Source organism: Triturus cristatus, chromosome 10 (genome assembly GCF_964204655.1).
Source record: "Triturus cristatus chromosome 10, aTriCri1.1, whole genome shotgun sequence".
In the NCBI taxonomy this organism is placed as follows: Eukaryota; Metazoa; Chordata; class Amphibia; order Caudata; family Salamandridae; genus Triturus; species Triturus cristatus.
In genome coordinates this window covers 726154918-726167217 of record NC_140593.1, presented here as the reverse complement: position 1 = coordinate 726167217, position 12300 = coordinate 726154918, and positions in this window count along the sequence as shown.

Below are 12300 nucleotides of genomic sequence, written 5' to 3'. Positions count from 1 at the left end.
CTTAGCTATTAGGCCAGAGTAAGTGTTAAGACCTTAACCAGTAGGCCAGAGAAAGAGATAAGACCTTAACCTGTAGGCCAGAGTACGAGTCTAAGACCTTAGCTATTAGGCCAGGGTAAGAGTTAAGACCTTAGCTATTAGGCTAGAGTACGAGTCTAGTACCTTAGCTATTAGGCCAGAGTAAGAGTTATGACCTTAGCTATAAGGCCAGAGTAAGAGTTAAGATCTTAGCTATTAAGCCAGAGTAAGAGTAAAGACATTAACCATTAGGCCAGAGTACGACTCTAAGACCTTAGCTATAAGGCCAGAGTAAGAGTTAAGACCTTAAACTGTAGGCCATAGTACAAGTCTACGACCTTAGCTATTAGGCCAGAGTAAGAGTTAAGACCTTAGCTATTAGGCCAGAGTACGAGTCTAAGACCTTAGCTCTTAGGCCAGAGTAAGAGTTAAGACCTTAGCTATTAGGCCAGAGTACGAGTCTAAGACCTTAGCTCTTAGGCCAGAGTAAGAGTTAAGACCTTAACCAGTAGGCCAGAGTATGAGTCTAAGACCTTAGCTATTAGGCAAGAGTAAGAGTTAAGACCTTAAACTGTAGGCCATAGTACAAGTCTACGACCTTAGCTATTAGGCCAGAGTTAGAGTTAAGACCTTAGCTATTAGGCCAGAGTGCGAGTCTAAGACCTTAGCTCTTAGGCCAGAGTAAGAGTTAAGACCTTAACCAGTAGGCTAGAGTAAGAGTTAAGACTTTAACCAGTAGGCCAGAGTAAGAGTTAAGACCTTAACCTGTAGGCCAGAGTACGAGTCTAAGACCTTAGCTATTAGGCCAGAGTAAGAGTTAAGACCTTAACCAGTAGGCCAGAGTAAGAGTTAAGACCTTAACCAGTAGGCCAGAGTGTGAGTCTAAGACCTTAGCTATTAGGCCAGAGTACGAGTCTAAGACCTTAGCTATTAGGCCAGAGTAAGAGTTAAGACCTCAGCTATTAGGCCAGAGTACGAGTCTAAGACCTTTTGCTATTAGGCCAGAGTAAGAGTTAAGACTTTAACAAGTAGGCCAGAGTAAGCGTCTAAGACCTTAACCTGTAGGCCAGAATACGAGTCTAAGACCTTAGCTATTAGGCCAGAGTAAGAGTTAAGACCTTAACCATTAGGCCAGAGTACGAGTCTAAGACCTTAGCTATTGGGCCAGAGTAAGAGTTAAGACCTTAGCTATTAGGCCAGAGTAAGAGTTAAGACCTTAACCTGTAGGCCAGAGTACGAGTCTAAGACCTAAGCTATTAGGCCAGAGTATGAGTCTAAGACCTGAGCTATTAGGCCATAGTAAGAGTTAAGACCTTAACGAGTAGGCCAGAGTACGAGTCTAAGACCTTAGCTATTAGGCCAGAGTAAGAGTTAAGACCTTAACCAGTAGGCCAGAGTAAGAGTTAAGACCTTAATCAGTAGGCCAGAGTACGAGTCTAAGACCTTAGCTATTAGGCCAGAGTAAGAGTTAAGACCTTAACCAGTAGGCCAGAGTAAGAGTTAAGATATTAACCAGTTGGCCAGAGTACGAGTCTAAGACCTTAGCTATTAGGCCAGAGTAAGAGTTAAGACCTTAACCAGTAGGCCAAAGTAAGAGTTAAGACCTTAACCATTAGGCCAGAGTACGAGTCTAGGACATTAGCTATTAGGCCAGAGTAAGAGTTAAGACCTTAACCACTAGGCCAGAGTAAGAGTTAAGACCTTAACCTGTAAGCCAGAGTAAAAGTTAAGACCTTAACCTGTAGGCCATAGTACGATAAGACCTTAACCATTAGGCCAGATTACGAGTCTAAGACCTTAGCTATTAGGCCAGAGTAAGAGTTAAGACCTTAACCAGTAGGCCAGAGTAAGAATTAAGACCTTAGCTATTAGGCCAGAGTAAGAGTTAAGACCTTAAGAAGTAGGCCAGAGTAAGAGTTAAGACCTTAACCATTAGGCCAGAGTACGAGTCTAAGACCTTAGCTATTAGGCCAGAGTAAGAGTTAAGACCTTAGCTATTAGGCCAGAGTAAGCGTTAAGACCTTAACCAGTAGGCCAGAGTACGAGGCTAAGACCTTAGCTATTAGGCCAGAGTAAGAGTTCAGACCTTAGCTATTAGGCCAGAGTAAGAATTAAGACCTTAACCAGTAGGTCAGAGTAAGAGTTAAGACCTTAACCTGTAGGCCAGCGTATGAGTCTAAGACCTTAGCTATTAGGCCAGAGTAAGAGTGCAGACCTTAGCTATTAGGCCAGAGTTAGAGTTAAGACCTTAACCAGTAGGCCAGAGTAAGATTTAAGACCTTAACCAGTAGGCCAGAGTAAGATTTAAGACATTAACCTGTAGGCCAGAGTATAAGTTAAGACCTTAACCAGTAGGCCAGAGTAAGAGTTAAGACCTTAACCAGTAGGCCAGAGTAAGAGTTAAGACCTTAACCAGTAGGCCAGAGTAAGAGTTAAGACCTTAACCAGTAGGCCAGATTAAGAGTTAAGACCTTAACCTGTAGGCCAGAGTAAGAGTTAAGACCTTAACCAGTAGGCCAGAGTAAGAATTAAGACCTTAGCTATTAGGCCAGAGTAAGAGTTAGGACCTTAAGAAGTAGGCCCGAGTAAGAGTTAAGACCTTAACCAGTAGGCCAGAGTAAGAGTTAAGACCTTAACCAGTAGGCCAGAGTACGTGTCTGATACCTTAGCTATTAGGCCATAGTATGAGTTAAGACCTTAGCTATTAGTCCAGAGTAAGAGTTAAGACCTTAACCATTAGGCCAGAGTACGAGTTAAGACCTTAACCAGTAGGCCAGAGTAAGAGTTAAGACCTTAACCTGTAGGCCATAGTATGAGTCTAAGACCTTAGCTATTAGGCCAGAGTAAGAGTTGAGACCTTAGCTATTAGGCCAGAGTAAGAGTTAAGACCTTAACCAGTAGGCCAGAGTACGTGTCTGATACCTTAGCTATTAGGCCATAGTATGAGTTAAGACCTTAGCTATTAGTCCAGAGTAAGAGTTAAGACCTTAACCATTAGGCCAGAGTACGAGTTAAGACCTTAACCAGTAGGCCAGAGTAAGAGTTAAGACCTTAACCTGTAGGCCATAGTATGAGTCTAAGACCTTAGCTATTAGGCCAGAGTAAGAGTTGAGACCTTAGCTATTAGGCCAGAGTAAGAGTTAAAACCTTAACCATTATGCCAGAGTACGAGTCTAAGACATTAGCTATTAGGCCAGAGTAAGAGTTAAGACCTTAACCAGTAGGCCAGAGTAAGAAATTAGACCTTAGCTATTAGGCCAGAGTAAGAGTTAAGACCTTAAGAAGTAGGCCTGAGTAAGAGTTAAGACCTTAACCATTAGGCCAGAGTATGAGTCTAAGACCTTAGCTATTAGGCCAGAGTAAGAGTTAAGACCTTAACCAGTAGGCCAGAGTAAGAGTTAAGACCTTAACCAGTAGGCCAGAGTAAGAGTTAAGACCTTAGCTATTAGGCCAGAGTAGGAGTTAAGACCTTAGCTATTAGGCCAGAGTAAGAGTTAAGACCTTAACCAGAAGGCCAGAGTAAGACTTAAGACTTTAACCAGTAGGCCAGAGTAAGAGTTAAGACCTTAACCTGTAGGCCATAGTACGAGTCTAAGACCTTAGCTATTAGGCCAGAGTAAGCGTTAAGACCTTAACCAGTAGGCCAGAGAAAGAGATAAGACCTTAACCTGTAGGCCAGAGTACGAGTCTAAGACCTTAGCTATTAGGCCAGAGTAAGAGTTAAGACCTTAGCTATTAGGCCAGAGTAAGAGTTAAGACCTTAACCATTAGGTCAGAGTAAGAGTTAAGACCTTAACCAGTAGGCCAGAGTAAGAGTTAAGACCTTAACCAGTAGGCCAGAGTAAGAGTTAAAACCTTAACCAGGAGGCCAGAGTACGAGTCTAAGACCTTAGCTATTAGGCCAGAGTAACAGCTAAGACCTTAGCTATTAGGCCAGAGTAAGAGTTAAGACCTTAACCAGAAGGCCAGAGTAAGAGTTAAGACCTTAACCAGTAGGCCAGAGTAAGAGTTAAGACCTCAACCTGTAGGCCATAGTACGAGTCTAAGACCTTAGGTATTAGGCCAGAGTAAGCATTAAGACCTTAACCAGTAGGCCAGAGTACGAGTCTAAGACCTTAGCTATTAGGCCAGAGTAAGAGTGCAGACCTTAGCTATTAGGCCAGAGTAAGAGTTAAGACCTTAACCAGTAGGCCAGAGTAAGAGTTAAGACCTTAACCAGTAGGCCAGAGTAAGAGTTAAGACCTTAACCAGTAGGCCAGAGTAAGATTTAAGACCTTAACCAGTAGGCCAGAGTAAGATTTAAGACATTAACCTGTAGGCCAGAGTACAAGTTAAGACCCTAACCATTAGGCCAGAGTACGAGTCTAAGACCTTAGCTATTAGGCCAGAGTAAGAGTTAAGACCTTAACCAGTAGGCCAGAGTAAGAGTTAAGACCTTAACCATTAGGGGAGAGTACGAGTCTAAGACCTTAGCTATTAGGCCAGAGTAAGAGTTAAGACCTTAACCTGTAGGCAAGAGTTAGAGTTAAGACCTTAACCAGTAGGCCATAGTACGAGTCTAAGACCTTAGGTATTAGGCCAGAGTAAGAGTTAAGACCTTAACCAGTAGGCCAGAGTAAGAGTTAAGACCTTAACCAGTAGGCCAGAGTACGAGTCTAAGACCTTAACCTGTAGGCCATAGTACGAGTCTAAGACCTTAGCTATTAGGCCAGAGTAAGAGTTGAGACCTTAGCTATTAGGCCAGAGTAAGAGTTAAAACCTTAACCATTATGCCAGAGTACGAGTCTAAGACATTAGCTATTAGGCCAGAGTAAGAGTTAAGACCTTAACCAGTAGGCCAGAGTAAGAAATTAGACCTTAGCTATTAGGCCAGAGTAAGAGTTAAGACCTTAAGAAGTAGGCCTGAGTAAGAGTTAAGACCTTAACCATTAGGCCAGAGTATGAGTCTAAGACCTTAGCTATTAGGCCAGAGTAAGAGTTAAGACCTTAACCAGTAGGCCAGAGTAAGAGTTAAGACCTTAACCAGTAGGCCAGAGTAAGAGTTAAGACCTTAGCTATTAGGCCAGAGTAGGAGTTAAGACCTTAGCTATTAGGCCAGAGTAAGAGTTAAGACCTTAACCAGAAGGCCAGAGTAAGACTTAAGACTTTAACCAGTAGGCCAGAGTAAGAGTTAAGACCTTAACCTGTAGGCCATAGTACGAGTCTAAGACCTTAGCTATTAGGCCAGAGTAAGCGTTAAGACCTTAACCAGTAGGCCAGAGAAAGAGATAAGACCTTAACCTGTAGGCCAGAGTACGAGTCTAAGACCTTAGCTATTAGGCCAGAGTAAGAGTTAAGACCTTAGCTATTAGGCCAGAGTAAGAGTTAAGACCTTAACCATTAGGTCAGAGTAAGAGTTAAGACCTTAACCAGTAGGCCAGAGTAAGAGTTAAGACCTTAACCAGTAGGCCAGAGTAAGAGTTAAAACCTTAACCAGGAGGCCAGAGTACGAGTCTAAGACCTTAGCTATTAGGCCAGAGTAACAGCTAAGACCTTAGCTATTAGGCCAGAGTAAGAGTTAAGACCTTAACCAGAAGGCCAGAGTAAGAGTTAAGACCTTAACCAGTAGGCCAGAGTAAGAGTTAAGACCTCAACCTGTAGGCCATAGTACGAGTCTAAGACCTTAGGTATTAGGCCAGAGTAAGCATTAAGACCTTAACCAGTAGGCCAGAGTACGAGTCTAAGACCTTAGCTATTAGGCCAGAGTAAGAGTGCAGACCTTAGCTATTAGGCCAGAGTAAGAGTTAAGACCTTAACCAGTAGGCCAGAGTAAGAGTTAAGACCTTAACCAGTAGGCCAGAGTAAGAGTTAAGACCTTAACCAGTAGGCCAGAGTAAGATTTAAGACCTTAACCAGTAGGCCAGAGTAAGATTTAAGACATTAACCTGTAGGCCAGAGTACAAGTTAAGACCCTAACCATTAGGCCAGAGTACGAGTCTAAGACCTTAGCTATTAGGCCAGAGTAAGAGTTAAGACCTTAACCAGTAGGCCAGAGTAAGAGTTAAGACCTTAACCATTAGGGGAGAGTACGAGTCTAAGACCTTAGCTATTAGGCCAGAGTAAGAGTTAAGACCTTAACCTGTAGGCAAGAGTTAGAGTTAAGACCTTAACCAGTAGGCCATAGAACGAGTCTAAGACCTTAGGTATTAGGCCAGAGTAAGAGTTAAGACCTTAACCAGTAGGCCAGAGTAAGAGTTAAGACCTTAACCAGTAGGCCAGAGTACGAGTCTAAGACCTTAACCTGTAGGCCATAGTACGAGTCTAAGACCTTAGCTATTAGGCCAGAGTAAGAGTTAAGACCTTAGCTATTAGGCCAGAGTAAGAGTTAAGACCTTAACCTGTAAGCCAGAGTAAGAGTTAAGACTTTAACCTGTAGGCCATAGTACGAGTCTAAGACCTTAGCTATTAGGCCAGAGTAAGAGTTAAGACCTCAGCTATTAGGCCAGAGTACGAGTCTAAGACCTTTTGCTATTAGGCCAGAGTAAGAGTTAAGACTTTAACAAGTAGGCCAGAGTAAGAGTCTAAGACCTTAACCTGTAGGCCAGAGTACGAGTCTAAGACCTTAGCTATTAGGCCAGAGTAAGAGTTAAGACCTTAACCATTAGGCCAGAGTACGAGTCTAAGACCTTAGCTATTGGGCCAGAGTAAGAGTTAAGACCTTAGCTATTAGGCCAGAGTAAGAGTTAAGACCTTAATCAGTAGGCCAGAGTACGAGTCTAAGACCTTAGCTATTAGGCCAGAGTAAGAGTTAAGACCTTAACCAGTAGGCCAGAGTAAGAGTTAAGATATTAACCAGTTGGCCAGAGTACGAGTCTAAGACCTTAGCTATTAGGCCAGAGTAAGAGTTAAGACCTTAACCAGTAGGCCAAAGTAAGAGTTAAGACCTTAACCATTAGGCCAGAGTACGAGTCTAGGACATTAGCTATTAGGCCAGAGTAAGAGTTAAGACCTTAACCACTAGGCCAGAGTAAGAGTTAAGACCTTAACCTGTAAGCCAGAGTAAAAGTTAAGACCTTAACCTGTAGGCCATAGTACGATAAGACCTTAACCATTAGGCCAGATTACGAGTTTAAGACCTTAGCTATTAGGCCAGAGTAAGAGTTAAGACCTTAACCAGTAGGCCAGAGTAAGAATTAAGACCTTAGCTATTAGGCCAGAGTAAGAGTTAAGACCTTAAGAAGTAGGCCAGAGTAAGAGTTAAGACCTTAACCATTAGGCCAGAGTACGAGTCTAAGACCTTAGCTATTAGGCCAGAGTAAGAGTTAAGACCTTAGCTATTAGGCCAGAGTAACCGTTAAGACCTTAACCAGTAGGCCAGTGTACGAGTCTAAGACCTTAGCTATTAGGCCAGAGTAAGAGTTCAGACCTTAGCTATTAGGCCAGAGTAAGAATTAAGACCTTAACCAGTAGGTCAGAGTAAGAGTTAAGACCTTAACCTGTAGGCCAGCGTATGAGTCTAAGACCTTAGCTATTAGGCCAGAGTAAGAGTGCAGACCTTAGCTATTAGGCCAGAGTTAAAGTTAAGACCTTAACCAGTAGGCCAGAGTAAGATTTAAGACCTTAACCAGTAGGCCAGAGTAAGATTTAAGACATTAACCTGTAGGCCAGAGTACCAGTTAAGACCTTAACCAGTAGGCCAGAGTAAGAGTTAAGACCTTAACCAGTAGGCCAGAGTAAGAGTTAAGACCTTAACCAGTAGGCCAGAGTAAGAGTTAAGACCTTAACCAGTAGGCCAGATTAAGAGTTAAGACCTTAACCTGTAGGCCAGAGTAAGAGTTAAACCCTTAACCAGTAGGCCAGAGTAAGAATTAAGACCTTAGCTATTAGGCCAGAGTAAGAGTGAGGACCTTAAGAAGTAGGCCCGAGTAAGAGTTAAGACCTTAACCAGTAGGCCAGAGTAAGAGTTAAGACCTTAACCAGTAGGCCAGAGTACGTGTCTGATACCTTAGCTATTAGGCCATAGTATGAGTTAAGACCTTAGCTATTAGTCCAGAGTAAGAGTTAAGACCTTAACCATTAGGCCAGAGTACGAGTTAAGACCTTAACCAGTAGGCCAGAGTAAGAGTTAAGACCTTAACCTGTAGGCCATAGTATGAGTCTAAGACCTTAGCTATTAGGCCAGAGTAAGAGTTGAGACCTTAGCTATTAGGCCAGAGTAAGAGTTAAGACCTTAACCAGTAGGCCAGAGTACGAGTCTAAGACCTTAGCTATTAGGCCAGAGTAAGAGTGCAGACCTTAGCTATTAGGCCAGAGTTAAAGTTAAGACCTTAACCAGTAGGCCAGAGTAAGATTTAAGACCTTAACCAGTAGGCCAGAGTAAGATTTAAGACATTAACCTGTAGGCCAGAGTACCAGTTAAGACCTTAACCAGTAGGCCAGAGTAAGAGTTAAGACCTTAACCAGTAGGCCAGAGTAAGAGTTAAGACCTTAACCAGTAGGCCAGAGTAAGAGTTAAGACCTTAACCAGTAGGCCAGATTAAGAGTTAAGACCTTAACCTGTAGGCCAGAGTAAGAGTTAAACCCTTAACCAGTAGGCCAGAGTAAGAATTAAGACCTTAGCTATTAGGCCAGAGTAAGAGTGAGGACCTTAAGAAGTAGGCCCGAGTAAGAGTTAAGACCTTAACCAGTAGGCCAGAGTAAGAGTTAAGACCTTAACCAGTAGGCCAGAGTATGTGTCTGATACCTTAGCTATTAGGCCATAGTATGAGTTAAGACCTTAGCTATTAGTCCAGGGTAAGAGTTAAGACCTTAACCATTAGGCCAGAGTACGAGTTAAGACCTTAACCAGTAGGCCAGAGTAAGAGTTAAGACCTTAACCTGTAGGCCATAGTATGAGTCTAAGACCTTAGCTATTAGGCCAGAGTAAGAGTTGAGACCTTAGCTATTAGGCCAGAGTAAGAGTTAAAACCTTAACCATTATGCCAGAGTACGAGTCTAAGACCTTAGCTATTAGGCCAGAGTAAGAGTTGAGACCTTAGCTATTAGGCCAGAGTAAGAGTTAAGACCTTAACCAGTAGGCCAGAGTACGAGTCTAAGACCTTAGCTATTAGGCCAGAGTAAGAGTGCAGACCTTAGCTATTAGGCCAGAGTAAGAGTTAAGACCTTAACCAGTAGGCCAGAGTAAGAGTTAAGACCTTAACCAGTAGGCCAGAGTAAGAGTTAAGACCTTAACCAGTAGGCCAGAGTAAGATTTAAGACCTTAACCAGTAGGCCAGAGTAAGATTTAAGACATTAACCTGTAGGCCAGAGTACAAGTTAAGACCCTAACCATTAGGCCAGAGTACGAGTCTAAGACCTTAGCTATTAGGCCAGAGTAAGAGTTAAGACCTTAACCAGTAGGCCAGAGTAAGAGTTAAGACCTTAACCATTAGGGGAGAGTACGAGTCTAAGACCTTAGCTATTAGGCCAGAGTAAGAGTTAAGACCTTAACCTGTAGGCAAGAGTTAGAGTTAAGACCTTAACCAGTAGGCCATAGTACGAGTCTAAGACCTTAGGTATTAGGCCAGAGTAAGAGTTAAGACCTTAACCAGTAGGCCAGAGTAAGAGTTAAGACCTTAACCAGTAGGCCAGAGTACGAGTCTAAGACCTTAACCTGTAGGCCATAGTACGAGTCTAAGACCTTAGCTATTAGGCCAGAGTAAGAGTTGAGACCTTAGCTATTAGGCCAGAGTAAGAGTTAAAACCTTAACCATTATGCCAGAGTACGAGTCTAAGACATTAGCTATTAGGCCAGAGTAAGAGTTAAGACCTTAACCAGTAGGCCAGAGTAAGAAATTAGACCTTAGCTATTAGGCCAGAGTAAGAGTTAAGACCTTAAGAAGTAGGCCTGAGTAAGAGTTAAGACCTTAACCATTAGGCCAGAGTATGAGTCTAAGACCTTAGCTATTAGGCCAGAGTAAGAGTTAAGACCTTAACCAGTAGGCCAGAGTAAGAGTTAAGACCTTAACCAGTAGGCCAGAGTAAGAGTTAAGACCTTAGCTATTAGGCCAGAGTAGGAGTTAAGACCTTAGCTATTAGGCCAGAGTAAGAGTTAAGACCTTAACCAGAAGGCCAGAGTAAGACTTAAGACTTTAACCAGTAGGCCAGAGTAAGAGTTAAGACCTTAACCTGTAGGCCATAGTACGAGTCTAAGACCTTAGCTATTAGGCCAGAGTAAGCGTTAAGACCTTAACCAGTAGGCCAGAGAAAGAGATAAGACCTTAACCTGTAGGCCAGAGTACGAGTCTAAGACCTTAGCTATTAGGCCAGAGTAAGAGTTAAGACCTTAGCTATTAGGCCAGAGTAAGAGTTAAGACCTTAACCATTAGGTCAGAGTAAGAGTTAAGACCTTAACCAGTAGGCCAGAGTAAGAGTTAAGACCTTAACCAGTAGGCCAGAGTAAGAGTTAAAACCTTAACCAGGAGGCCAGAGTACGAGTCTAAGACCTTAGCTATTAGGCCAGAGTAACAGCTAAGACCTTAGCTATTAGGCCAGAGTAAGAGTTAAGACCTTAACCAGAAGGCCAGAGTAAGAGTTAAGACCTTAACCAGTAGGCCAGAGTAAGAGTTAAGACCTCAACCTGTAGGCCATAGTACGAGTCTAAGACCTTAGGTATTAGGCCAGAGTAAGCATTAAGACCTTAACCAGTAGGCCAGAGTACGAGTCTAAGACCTTAGCTATTAGGCCAGAGTAAGAGTGCAGACCTTAGCTATTAGGCCAGAGTAAGAGTTAAGACCTTAACCAGTAGGCCAGAGTAAGAGTTAAGACCTTAACCAGTAGGCCAGAGTAAGAGTTAAGACCTTAACCAGTAGGCCAGAGTAAGATTTAAGACCTTAACCAGTAGGCCAGAGTAAGATTTAAGACATTAACCTGTAGGCCAGAGTACAAGTTAAGACCCTAACCATTAGGCCAGAGTACGAGTCTAAGACCTTAGCTATTAGGCCAGAGTAAGAGTTAAGACCTTAACCAGTAGGCCAGAGTAAGAGTTAAGACCTTAACCATTAGGGGAGAGTACGAGTCTAAGACCTTAGCTATTAGGCCAGAGTAAGAGTTAAGACCTTAACCTGTAGGCAAGAGTTAGAGTTAAGACCTTAACCAGTAGGCCATAGTACGAGTCTAAGACCTTAGGTATTAGGCCAGAGTAAGAGTTAAGACCTTAACCAGTAGGCCAGAGTAAGAGTTAAGACCTTAACCAGTAGGCCAGAGTACGAGTCTAAGACCTTAACCTGTAGGTAATAGTACGAGTCTAAGACCTTAGCTATTAGGCCAGAGTAAGAGTTAAGACCTTAGCTATTAGGCCAGAGTAAGAGTTAAGACCTTAACCTGTAAGCCAGAGTAAGAGTTAAGACTTTAACCTGTAGGCCATAGTACGAGTCTAAGACCTTAGCTATTAGGCCAGAGTAAGAGTTAAGACCTCAGCTATTAGGCCAGAGTACGAGTCTAAGACCTTTTGCTATTAGGCCAGAGTAAGAGTTAAGACTTTAACAAGTAGGCCAGAGTAAGAGTCTAAGACCTTAACCTGTAGGCCAGAGTACGAGTCTAAGACCTTAGCTATTAGGCCAGAGTAAGAGTTAAGACCTTAACCATTAGGCCAGAGTACGAGTCTAAGACCTTAGCTATTGGGCCAGAGTAAGAGTTAAGACCTTAGCTATTAGGCCAGAGTAAGAGTTAAGACCTTAACCTGTAGGCCAGAGTACGAGTCTAAGACCTAAGCTATTAGGCCAGAGTATGAGTCTAAGACCTGAGCTATTAGGCCATAGTAAGAGTTAAGACCTTAACGAGTAGGCCAGAGTACGAGTCTAAGACCTTAGCTATTAGGCCAGAGTAAGAGTTAAGACCTTAACCAGTAGGCCAGAGTAAGAGTTAAGACCTTAATCAGTAGGCCAGACTACGAGTCTAAGACCTTAGCTATTAGGCCAGAGTAAGAGTTAAGACCTTAACCAGTAGGCCAGAGTAAGAGTTAAGATATTAACCAGTTGGCCAGAGTACGAGTCTAAGACCTTAGCTATTAGGCCAGAGTAAGAGTTAAGACCTTAACCAGTAGGCCAAAGTAAGAGTTAAGACCTTAACCATTAGGCCAGAGTACGAGTCTAGGACATTAGCTATTAGGCCAGAGTAAGAGTTAAGACCTTAACCACTAGGCCAGAGTAAGAGTTAAGACCTTAGCTATTAGGCCAGAGTAAGAGTTAAGACCTTAAGAAGTAGGCCAGAGTAAGAGTTAAGACCTTAACCATTAGGCCAGAGTACGAGTCTAAGACCTTAGCT